Source organism: Staurois parvus, unplaced genomic scaffold (genome assembly GCF_062004578.1).
Source record: "Staurois parvus isolate SC_StPar_1 unplaced genomic scaffold, SC_StPar_1.0 ptg000151l, whole genome shotgun sequence".
Lineage (NCBI taxonomy): Eukaryota > Metazoa > Chordata > Amphibia > Anura > Ranidae > Staurois > Staurois parvus.
In genome coordinates this window covers 18,239,942-18,252,436 of record NW_028317947.1, presented here as the reverse complement: position 1 = coordinate 18,252,436, position 12,495 = coordinate 18,239,942, and the positions used below count along the sequence as shown (strand labels likewise).

The window sequence follows — 12,495 nt, the reverse complement described above, 5'->3', positions numbered from 1 at the left end:
GTCATTGCAAAGATTTTAACAAACTTAGCAGAATCCTACCTTTTGGTTGCTATGAAGGGCAGTTCTTTGTTCCACCAGTCTGGTCATGTGTCCATTCTGAATGGGAAGGTTTGGCTCATTAAAATCAGCTGATGCACTTTGTGTCAGTGTCTGCACCCTTTACAAGAGGTTTAACCCTCGGAGAATATCACATAAAGAAAACTTGCATTTCTATTACAAGTGGTGCCTAAAATCAGACTTGTATCTTACTGCAGACTTGTAGGGAAATCGGTGAGCCAATCATATAAGAGAGATCTTTTGGGGACATCCTACATACCAGTGATGTACAGAACACTCAGGTTGCCACATTGCATTGAATTTTATATACAATTACAGCACTGCAGACTGAAATGTGAAGGTAATTTATTATTAAAGTGCAATTGCTGCATGCCTTGTGTAGAAATTGTATATACTGGTATATTTCATTTTCTATATATTTTTCCATGAATGTGGAGTTACCCTGTAAGTGTGTGTGTGTACGTACATACGTATGTATGCATGTATGTGAATATATATGTATCTTCAAATGTGTGGGGGTTTTTTTGGTATGTATTGTGTATGTTTATATGTATCTTCAAATGTGTGGGGGGTTTTTTGGTATGTAGTGTGTATGTACAGTATATATGTATTTGAATATATATGTATCTTCAAATGTGTGGGGGGGGTTTTGGTATGCAGTGTGTATGTATATATGTATTTGAATATATATGTATCTTTAAATGTGTGAGGTTTTTTTTTTTTTTTTTTTTTTAATGGAAAAATGTAAGACCTTTTTTTATATATTTTTTTTTTATTCCTCTGAAGCATAGAAGCTGTGAAAGGAAGGGACAGAAAGGAGGAACCAATCCAGCTCTGCTGCAGTGCATATGTGCTGACAGGAGTAAAGAGCAGGAGGATGGCCTCAATAGTATGCTGCTGGTCCTTCACCATCCAATTAGCAGACTGGGGATGTGTTCTTGATCAATCCGTGCTGCAAAAGACATCTATTCTGTCTGGCAGGACTGCCTGGATCACAGGACCGGATGCTTCAGATTTCCAGTTAGGAAGGTAAGACAGTTCCTCTTCGTATATGTATGTGTATGTATATGTGTGTGTGTGTGTGTATATATATGTGTGTGTGTGTGTGTGTGTGTGTGTGTGTGTGTATATATATATATGTGTGTGTGTGTGTGTGTGTGTATATATATATGTATGTATGTATATATATATATATATATATATATATATATATATATATATAATTTCAAGTTCGATTTTAGCTACTTAAAGGTAAAAACAGGTGTAAATTTCCTTGAAAAACAAAATACACACCCAGAGGTGTTCAATTTTAAAATGATCGCTTTGATTTACAGTCAGTGGAGTTGACTTACTAAAGGCAAATAGACTGTGCACTTTGTAAGTGCAGTTGCTCTAGAGCTTAGTAAATGAGGTGAAGCTCTGCGTACTTTCATCATCCAATCATGTGCAAGCAAAAATGCTTTTTTCAAAAAAAAAACATTATTGCATGCAATTGGGTGTTCTTTAAAAAGTGAAGCTTTACCTCATTTACTAATCTCGGGAGCAAATGCACTTGCAAAGTGCACAGTCTCTTTGCCTTTAGAAACTCAACCCCAGTACAATGAATACAGCAGGGGCGGACTGACCATTTGGAAACTCGGGCAGTGCCCGAGGGCCCAGGGTCAGTAGGGGGCCACATGAGATGCCCCTGGTACCTTTTTCATAGGCTTTTTTGAGTTTGGGCCAGGACACAGGGGCCCCATGATCCCCTATTGCCCGGGGGCCCCATGAGTTGTCAGTCTGCCCCTGACTACAGAAGTCAGTGACTGGAGAATTTATGAAGCAGCCGTAGCATCGTTCCGACTCACTGAAATATTGCAGCTTTTCTCCATTGCCGTGATGTAATTTGTTTTTTTCTAAATGTATTAGACAATTCTGCTTCTATACGGAATATAAATGGAGGACTTGTGGGGGAAAACTTAAACATCTGTGATCTTAAATCCTTGATCTTATCCTCAGAGCAAATTACATGAAATATTCGCACTGATGTTTGCACTTACTGAGTGCTTCAAGTGGAAATGTTTAGAATTTAAATAATAAAAAAAAAACAGTTAAATTTTTTTTTTTTCTTTCTAAGTCAACTCATCTAACTTCTGCCTCACATTTTCTCTTAGGCTTCAACCAAAGCAAAGACCTTTGCAGAAGAAAAATGTGCTCCTCTCTCCTTATATGGTAACCAGCTAAAAGGCAACGCAGGCTGTGAAGATTAATATGTGAAGCATAGACCAACAGCAGCTTGGAGTGATATTGGTGAGTTCAGCCTGGGCTTTGTATAAATGCACATCTTCATTATAGAAACGACACCATGAGGAATAGGCCGGCTGAAAGGTTAAAGTCTGCTTAAACACGATCACTTCAATATCCTATATTCACTTTAACATGTAAATGCCATTTCAAGAGTCATTTTCAATGTATTTAAAGCCCCATTCCTTGCCATACACTGCTTGTTTTGTCTAGGGCCCTGCCCAGCCAGTAGCTGTCGGGTGTTTACAGTGCGGCCCTCAAACCCAAGCAGTCAGCAGTGGGAGCTTTGATTTGTAATGGATTTGTATTAGCCGTGATCTCTTGCAGTTTCACATAACATGTCCCCAGTTTCTGAATGTCTCCTACAGCAGGGCTTGACAAGTTTGCTTTGGATGTGGGAGCCAGATAAAAAAAGTTAGGAGCCATTTTTTTTTTTTTTTTTTTTTTAACTAACATAGCTTTATTTTCAACAAATAAAAACCCCTTCTCTTATGTAGCCCTAATGTGCATCTTTACAGATAGATGCAGGACACAGGGTACTCACCTCTGCCATTACAAGAGCGCAGTCTATTTGTTTCAATTACCAGGAATACATTCTCTCCAGTTTCTACGGTGCCCAGCCCAATGGTTTGACAACGGGGTAGATAGCACACCTGACCACCTATATACCACAGCCCCCCATCCTGCATAGACGTTTGACACCCTATTTACCACAGCCCCCCCCCCATCCTGTATGGACATATGACCACTATATACCACAGCCCCCCCCATCCTGCATAGACATTTGACACTCTATATACCACAGCCCCCCCCATCCTGTATGGACATATGACCCCCTATATGCCAAAGCACCCCTGTCCTGTATACACTTATTCTAACTCTCCTACCTACCATAGTCCCTCGCCCCTTATAGACATATGACAACCTACATACCACAGCACCCCCATCTTGTATAGACATATTTACCCCACTGCTCAAAAAATGGCAACCAGCCTTAGCAGTAAGGTGCACATGGAAGGGCAATGCACAGACAAAGGATTTCCCAGCAACACCTACCAGCCCGCCTGCAAAACAACCAATTTGGCCCTGTCTAACAGGTCCTCTGTATACTGTGGACGTAACTCTAAAATATCCAGATCCTCCATAGTAGGAGCACATATATCATTGGATAGGTTAAGGGCAGGTGTGCCTGGAGGAGCCCATCCCTCCTTAAAGGTACAGGGACACACGTGACGCCCAGCTACACCAAAATGACAGCCAAGGTATCCAGTGCATCCTGCATCCAAATGATCGAGCTGCACAGGACATGGCAACCGTCCCAACCTATAATCAGCCTTGTCAGTAAGGTGCACATGGAAGGGCCTCATGTCCTACCCCCCTTCCTCCCAAAACACACAAATCAGTGCTGACAGCCATTGGCTACGAGTGCTAATCGAATGCTGGTTTTCCAGCATGTCCCTTCAACAAAAACCGATCCGTACACCGGCATCTGTTGGAAGGACAGCTGTACACGCAGTCCGAATGTCAGCCAGTTCCTCCTGAACTGGCCAATATTGGGATTGTATGCGCCCAGCTTAAATTCTCAGTCTTTGACAGTCTTTAGTGGGATTACATAGAATAAATATTATACACTGATGAAAGTGCCCAGTAAGTTAATTGGTCAAGGACGTCCAGACTGGTGTATACTTTTTACCTTGTGGTATGGAGGTACTCTGAATAGTGAGACCAAATCCACAATCAGCATGGTCATAATAGTAAGTACATTTCTAGTGCACGATTGAATTAAATGAGCGATTGTATATTTTTGTAATTGTATTGGTTGGCCCATTACTACATGTTAGGGATATGGCGGCAACAACTACAGCTGGCAGTGTGCTTCCGTATAGATTACCGGACATGTTGGCTGTGTGTTGGAAAATACCACTTCCCACAATACCGCAGTCGTTTTACAGCTGAACCTCAAGCAGATAAACACAAATTCCCACAAGTATGTGTTCATTGAAGAAAATGTAGAAGCATTTTTTTTATGGTGGTTCTTCAAAGGTGAGTATAAGGGAGGAAAGGCCAAGGCTGTCTATGTATGAATGTGATCTGTACTTCTGAGCAGTACATGGTTTTGTCGGTTTTCTTTCTTCGGTCCGCTCTCTGTTGTGGTACGGAATAGAAATTTGTGCTTCGGTGTAAGTTGTTTTGTACTCCGTCTTCATTAGTTGTACTCTGCCAGAAGCAGAATGTTTCTATTTTCTATGATGGCATTTAGTTGTGTGTGCATAATGAAAAGGTTAATAAGCACACATGCTGGAGTTAAAGAAAGAGAGCATTTTTGCAGGAGTTCGCTGATCAGACCTTGTTCACGCCCCACTTACTCTATCATCGCCGTCTGCGCACTGTTCCAGGGGGGTGGCTGGTTTGGCTGCCTACACTGACCACCCACTACGACAAGAGCTCAGGCTAACGTCTGCATTAGCCACCAGCGTTTAGTCCAAGCCACTGATGTTCCTCCCCCCTGCAGCCATCCTGTTCCCCTCTTCTCTGTCGGTTCCTATCCATCCTCTCGCTCCACTGAGCCCTTGTTTACCATAGCCTGGCATGTAATTACAGAGTAAAAAAAAAATTCCAACGGCAAATGACTTTGGATCTCCCAGCATGGAAGGTGGATTCCCCAGCTTGTACGAAAAGTACAGCAGGTGCCAGAGGGTTTTGTTGTATGTGAATCAACCCCTGATCCCCAGATGTATCTTAGCAGTTGTTTTAATTGTTCAGGGTAGGTCTTTTTTTAAAGCTCACAGTATGACTTTGTAATGGATAATCTTTTAGAAAAAAATCTTCACAGCAGGATAGAAATCAACTGATTTTCGTATTGTGAGAATCTGTGTTTAATGTTTTTATGTTAGAAACCGGAAATACATGTTACTGCCACTCTGCAAATGTAGACTCTACCCTGAATGTATATGGGATCAGTCACCATCCTCTTTTCTACTGAATTGTTAGGCTTTTGGGTATTGCAAGAGTGAGGTTGAGATTTTAGGTCACAGAACCTATGGGCCTCTGATGTCTTTAGAAATGACTCTAGTTGTTATCATTATCACAATTGGTAACCAAACGCCATACAAAAACATTTTAGAAAATGGTGCGCCTTTTTTATGTTCCAAAGTTACATTCTTGGTGCTTGGGTCCTAGAGGTGATATCCTGGGGTTACATGCTTGAGTTTTGTTTTCTGACTTCTCCTTGCTTTCTCACCTCCAATGTTCTGGTATCTTCATAGCATCTGAGCAATATCCATTGTGCGTCATCTGGACCCTTCTAAGAAGGGGTCATCACTGTTCCCAAGCCTAAAAAGGACATTTGTCCCAATCAGGGCCTCAAGCCTTAAATGCTTATATTTGTTTCTACAAATTCTGGAAGGAATCAATAAGATCTTGTTTTGCTCCTCTGGCCTCAGTTGACACAAAGGATGATTATTTACGTGTTCATCTTTCTAGCACATCAGTGCTTCCTATGCTATCCTGCACTACTAGTTTGTGGCCCTTCCATTCAGCTTGTCCTCTGTACCTCTGGTGTACACCAAAGTGCTGGCTCGGTGTTGGCCTCCTTATACTCTTGAGATATCATGATTTTGGGCTATCTGGATGATCTCCTTTTGAGATAAAACGTCTGTAAGGCCTCTGTAGGACAGTGTGCCCCTAACTGTCCAGATGTTGGAGAGGTTTGGATGGATCCTGGCTCTGACCTATTTCTTAGAATATCTAGGATTTTTTCCTGGACATTTCCCAGTCTAGAGTATTCCTTCTACAGGAAAAACTTCCAACTCTCCAGGCTCAGGTTTGAGTGCTCCAGTCCAGGAACCATCTGAGTCTTTTGCTTCTACATAAACGTCCTGGGTCAAATGGTGGACTTCTTTGAGGCAGTTCATTTGCCCAGTTCCATTTAACAAATCTGCATCATTCTGTCATCATGGTACAAGTCAGTCCTGTCTCTGGACAAAAAGCTTCACCAGGCTGTCTCGGTGGCTTCGATCTGATTCTGACCTCATGGAAATCGTTTCACCCTGTGCTTTATGAGATCCTGACAACAGATGCCAGCCTGTCAGGCCTGGTAGGAGTCCTAGACATGGTGTTGGTGGAGGGAATTTGGTTGCCAGTGGAATCTCCTCTCTCAAACATCCTCACAGTTCAGGCAATTAGGTTCTCTCTAGCATTTGATTGACTTAGTATCAGGTTATCCAGTTGAGGTTCAGAGAAAGTCTCACTGCGGCACTACATGCACAGGCACCTCAAAATGCCTTCTGACGTCTGAGTGCTGTGGGACACTTTAATATGCAAGTTTCAACATTTCCTGATAGTGTGAAAAACTGACCCACTTTCCTCCAGAACCTTCATACTTAGTTACATAGTTAGTCTGGCAGAAAAAAGACAAAAGTCCATCCAGTTCAACCATAAAATAAAAAAAAGTTATAATCCTATACCCACAGTTGATCCAGAAGAAGGCAAAACCCCAAAGCATGATCCAATTTGCTCCTGCAGGGGAAAAAATTCCTTCCTGATCTCCTGAGAGGCAATCGGATATTTCTTGGATCAGCTTTACCTGTAAATGTTAGTATCCAGTTATATTCTGTGTATCCACAGAACCACAGACCCCAAGCCGGTCCTGCTGTTTGTCCCAGGTTCTATTCTATATTGGGTGCACAGTAGCCTGGCACACAGCAGGTTTTCTAGTCTCTTCAAACAATAACTAGGTGGAAGGTGTCTTTTTAGGTCTTATTGTTGAAGAACTTGGATAGGAAGTAGAATGAGCCTTGGGAGTCTCTCTGTCTATCTCTCTCTCCCCCCTCTCCCCCCTCTCCCCCCCTCTCTCTCCCTCTCCCCCCCCCCCTCTCTCTCCCTCTCTCCCTCCCCTCCAGGCAAGATCCTCAGCAGACTTTCTCCAGACTGTTCTCTCAGCTTCAGCAATAGCCACCCGCCTCCCCAGCTCTCCCTGAGTTGGGACCTTGATGAACCTCATTCAGCTAGGCAGCTTAGGAGGGTAGACAGCCCCTTCAGGCAGGGGCAAGGACCCAGCTGTTTTAGGCCCCAGACTATTTATGCACATCTCAGCCCCTGCTGGTCACCCTCCCTAAAATGGGTTGACTGAGGCTGCATGAATATTCAGCCCATGGCCTGCCTCTTCCAACCCACTATGTTCCAGGTCTTTCCAGAATACAGGGGGAAGCAGTTGAGCTTGCAAGCAGCAGAATCCAGAACAGCCAAAAGCAATCAAATCCTGCTCCTCTGACTACAGAGGAGCCGAAACTAAATTTACTTAATCCTTTTAACAACCTAACTGGGAGAGTGCTTCACATTAATATAAATCTAAATATTGGCCCATCACTTAGATATGTGGCTCTCTGGCCCCTCAGATTATGGTTGAACTAGATGGACTTGTGTCTTCTTTCAGCCAGACTATGTAAGATTCGAATATTCAGGTTTTCAAAGGATCTCATCGCACTTCTGAAAACACGTTGAGATGCATGTAGTTGGATTGCATTTTAAAGTGATTCTAAATTAAATTGTTTTTTATAAAAGTAAGTAAGAAAGTAAGGCCTTGTATCTTTTGAACCACTCGCAGACTTCTGAAGGTACCCTATTTCCCCAAAAATAAGACCTAGTACTATTTTTGGGAATTGCAAACGTATAAGACCTACCCCGAAAATAAGACCTAGCTGTGATCAGGGCTTTTATTCAGCCGGAACATGGCGGAATGGCGTTCCGCCACCTCCTCACTGGCCCTGTGCACACCAATATCTACTGTCTCTTATAAACACAGAAGCTTGGCTTTTGTGTTTGCAAGTGACAGTCCCTCTTGTGACAGCACCATCCACTCCCACAGAACCTCCCTACCTCTGTACTCACCATCCACTCCCACAGAACCTCCCTACCTCTGTACTCACCATCCGCTCCCACAGAACCTCCCTACCTCTGTACTCACCATCCGCTCCCACAGAACCTCCCTACCTCTGTACTCACCATCCGCTCCCACAGAACCTCCCTACCTCTGTACTCACTGTGGGACAGGGAAGGAACAGATATCTGCGGGCGCAGTATGCAGTGTGTTTAGGGGCGGGGCATCTCTTCCTGCAGCCTAATGCATGGAAGTCGATGTCCCGGGGGTGATCGCTGGCCAGTGGGGAAGATGCGGAGCGGTGAGTGAGTGCGCTTGGTGCACTGTGTGGGAAGATAGGACCCGAAATGGGAGTTACTATAGAGAGGGGCCGGCTGCTGACAGCTGTGTTTTGCAAAGCTAGCCAATCATATGAGAGCAGTGAATAGGGAGGGGGAATGTGCAAAGGTGAGCTGCAGTCAGGTGTTGCAGAGGTAAATTGACAGGTGAGTTGTAGACAGGGTGCATAGGTGAGCTGCGGCTGGGGGGGTGCAGAGGGGAGCTGAGTTGCAACCCACCTCTGCACCCCCTGGCCTCAGCTCTGCACCCCCCTGGCCACAGCTCAGCTCTGCACCCCCAGCCACAGCTTGCCTCTGCATCCCCCGGCTACAAATTGCCTCTGCACCCTCCAGCCACATCTTGCCTTTGCATCCCCTGGCCACAGCTCACCCCTGCACCCTGTCTGTGGCTCATATCTGCACCCTGTCTGTGGCTCATATCTGCACCCTGTCTGTGGCTCATATCTGCACCCTGTCTGTGGCTCATATCTGCACCCTGTCTGTGGCTCATATCTGCACCCTGTCTGTGGCTCATATCTGCACCCTGTCTGTGGCTCATATCTGCACCCTGTCTGAAACTCGCCTGTCAATTCACCTCCTCAACACCTGACTGCAGCTCATAACTATCATCAGCCGGCCCTCTCCATAGTAACCCGCATCTACAGTTGCCTGCAGCTCACCTCTGCACCCCCTGTCCACACCTGGACATTACAAAAATAATACCCACCCCGAAGATAAGGCCTAGTGTGTTTTTTTTTTTGAGCCAAAAAAAATATAAGACTGTGTCTTATTTTTGGGGAAACCTGATATGTGTAATCACTGTGCGCATCACTATGTACGCAATGCCAATTTTGGTTTTATTAAATTCCTTTAAAAATTATCTGTTGGGTACCTGCACACTTCAGTATTACATACGGCTTGAGAGCATGACACCAGGTCGATGTTGCAAAATATATACAATTACATTGCAGATTAAACATTACCTACTTGTTTTACAAGTTTGTGAGTGTAATTGCAAATCATGCACAGTAGCCAATAGTAATCTGACTTTTGTCAATCAAATTGTGATTGTTTGCTGTGGGTGCTGCGGGTTGTACTGAAGGAGCGGTTAGTGTGGCTGTTGTGTTCTGCGTGACTAAGACTTACTGACAGTAGGGATCTCCTGGCTGTAGACATGACACTGGTGCCCCCCGGTGGTGAGATGGCAGACTTAAAATGAAGCATGCTGCTCACTTAGAGCTGTCTTTCCCAGCTTTGCCCTTAGGAATTACAAATGGAGTCTGCTCTCCTGTTTATGGAGTCGCAGAGAAAACAGTCACTTGTTCATTTGGTAAATATCACACCTTCCAGTTGTAATGACAGAGCACATCTTAGCTTTACCCAAAGTCTAGTCAGGGAAACTCTAACCTTTAGTATAGGCAATCTTGGTGGAAATACAACCAAGAGAGAGAGGGAGAGATGTTATGTATTCAGCCTTTGGTAATCCCCTAATAGACAGGATTTTTGCACATTTTCTGTTTGTAAGAATATGTCCCTGAAAAGTGATATTTCAGTTTCAGGTGGCTGCTAGCATGTTGAATCATCTGCTCATTTTTCATCTTGAAAGCGGTGGATAGACTTTGCGGGAGTAGTTTTGCCTCTTTCCCCTCCCAGTTGCTCCATACATTTTGGCTTTGTAACGGCTTTGGAAGCCAGTCAAAGCTGTACGTTCAATTAAGATCAGCCTGCGTTATATGACTGAAGGTTTGTGGACGCCTTATTGTCACACCTATAGAAACTTGTGGAACATCCCATTCCAAAACATTTATATATATATATATATATATATATATACATATACATACATACACACACACACACACACACACACACATATATACATACACACACATACTGTGTGTATATATATATATATACAGTTGCAAGAAAAAGTATGTGAACCCCTTGGGATTACGTGGAGTTTTGCATGAATTGGGCATAAAATGTGCTCTGAACGTCATCTAAGTCACAACAATAGAAGAACACAGTCTGCTGAACATAATACTACACAAACATTAGATGTTGCCATGGTTTAATTGCACATAACATGTAAACATTCACAGTGCAGGGAGGAAAAAGTATGTGAGGCCCTAGCTTAATGACTTCTCCCAGAGCTAATTGGAGCCAGGAGTGAGCCAACCTTGACTCCAATCAGTGTGATGATATTGGATGTGTTGCTGACAGCTGTCCTGCCCTTAAAAAACAATGTTTGTGTAGTATTATGTTCAGCAGACTGTGTTCTTCTATTGTTGTGACTTAGATGACGTTCAGAGCACATTTTATGCCCAATTCATGCAAAACTCCACGTAATCCCAAGGGGTTCACATACTTTTTCTTGCAACTGTATATATATATATGTATATATATGTGTGTATGTATAATATATATATATTTGTGTGTGTGTATGTACATATTTGTGTGTGTGTATGTGTATATATATATATATATATATTTGTATGTGTGTGTGTGTATATATATATATATATATATATATTTGTATGTGTGTGTGTATATATATATATATATATATATATATTTGTATGTGTGTGTGTGTGTGTATATATATATATATATATATATATTTGTATGTGCGTGCGTGTGTGTATATGTATGTATGTATATGTATATATATATGTGTGTGTGTGTGTGTGTATATATATATATATATATATATATTTATTTATTTATTTATGTGAGACTTGGAACTTGCTCAGTTTCCTTCCTCCCAGCAAGTACTTTTTTTTTTTCTTCCCTGGGGTAGGCCCTCCAAGGGGCCATTGCCATGACCTGGTACCATAGCATGTACTTCTCAGATGCTGAAGTTTCCTTTTAAATGTACAGTACAGAGAATGCGTCACTTCTGGCTCATGTGCATTTTATCTTTTTTTGTCTACTACAACCTTTTGTCTCCAGCATCTGAGGGAGCACTTCGTAGGAATTTGGGGCACCAGTTACATTTTTTTTTGTGCCTGCATGGATCTGTCCCAAACTGTAAGCAGCTTAATGATGGTAATCCATATATGAATATAAATGCACACTCAATGTGTTCTTTTCATTTCCCCCCCAAAACTGCAAAAATATGACTGAGTCTTGCAGGAATCCTACCCTCTTTCCTTTATTTCACACTTTCTCACCTGGAGTCTGTAGATTCCTTTCCCTGCACAATGCACCATGCTGAACATGTAATAATCTGTGCCCCCCCTTTGACAGTAGTTGATGCAATGCGTGGCTGCCTGCTGTCATACTGTGTTGTAAATGACAGCTTGGATCCCTATTAACAACTAGGAGTCAATCGGTGTGATTCCTGATCATCTTCTAATTATATTAGCGAATACATATTGCTCATATGCAAGCCGGCAGTGTGTCTGTTTAATAATGTGATTGTCAGATACAATTACATTATTAAAATGCTTTAAATGGTATATTTTTTATTGAATATTGTACCAAATAAGACATATAGGCTGTAAAAGTATGTAGAAATGACTTGGGTATGGACGGTAGTCCAATGCGTGCTGCCAATGCTAAACATATTGACCCCAATGACCTTTGGTTCCAAACAGGTTAAAGTGTATCTAACCACAAACCCAAGAGAGTAATATATTGCAGCCTACTAGTGGCTGCATTATTTCTATTGTCAAAGTTGTTTTATTTTCCCTTGTCCGTCCTGCAGATAACACATTTGCTTTCCCTGGGTGGCTATGTCACTCTTCCACTGTATGCATAGAGAGAGCCATGGTTGTCATGCTAGGTTGTGTTCCTGGGTTGCAAACCTGCCTGTATCTCTTTATCATCATTACATGGGGGGCAGGTCAATTGGTAGATTATAGATGATGGCTAAGAAGGAAGATGATATGTGCAGTTCAAATGAAGTGACAAGGGCATTGCATTTCTGGCAGGATCAACAGGTCATTTTTGTACTTG

At 42.6% G+C, this 12,495-nt stretch overlaps 1 long non-coding RNA gene across 1 annotated transcript in view; it reads left to right on the top strand.

Moving 5' to 3' along the window:
* Window positions 1-840: 840 nt before the first annotated feature.
* LOC149464566 (uncharacterized) overlaps window positions 841-12,495 on the top strand; it is a 40,902-nt gene continuing 29,247 nt past the window's right edge. Inside the window, exons 1-2 of the long non-coding RNA XR_016312362.1 lie at window positions 841-1,086; window positions 2,211-2,346. This is a non-coding gene — a long non-coding RNA (uncharacterized LOC149464566). The remainder of the gene's footprint in view (window positions 1,087-2,210; window positions 2,347-12,495) is intronic.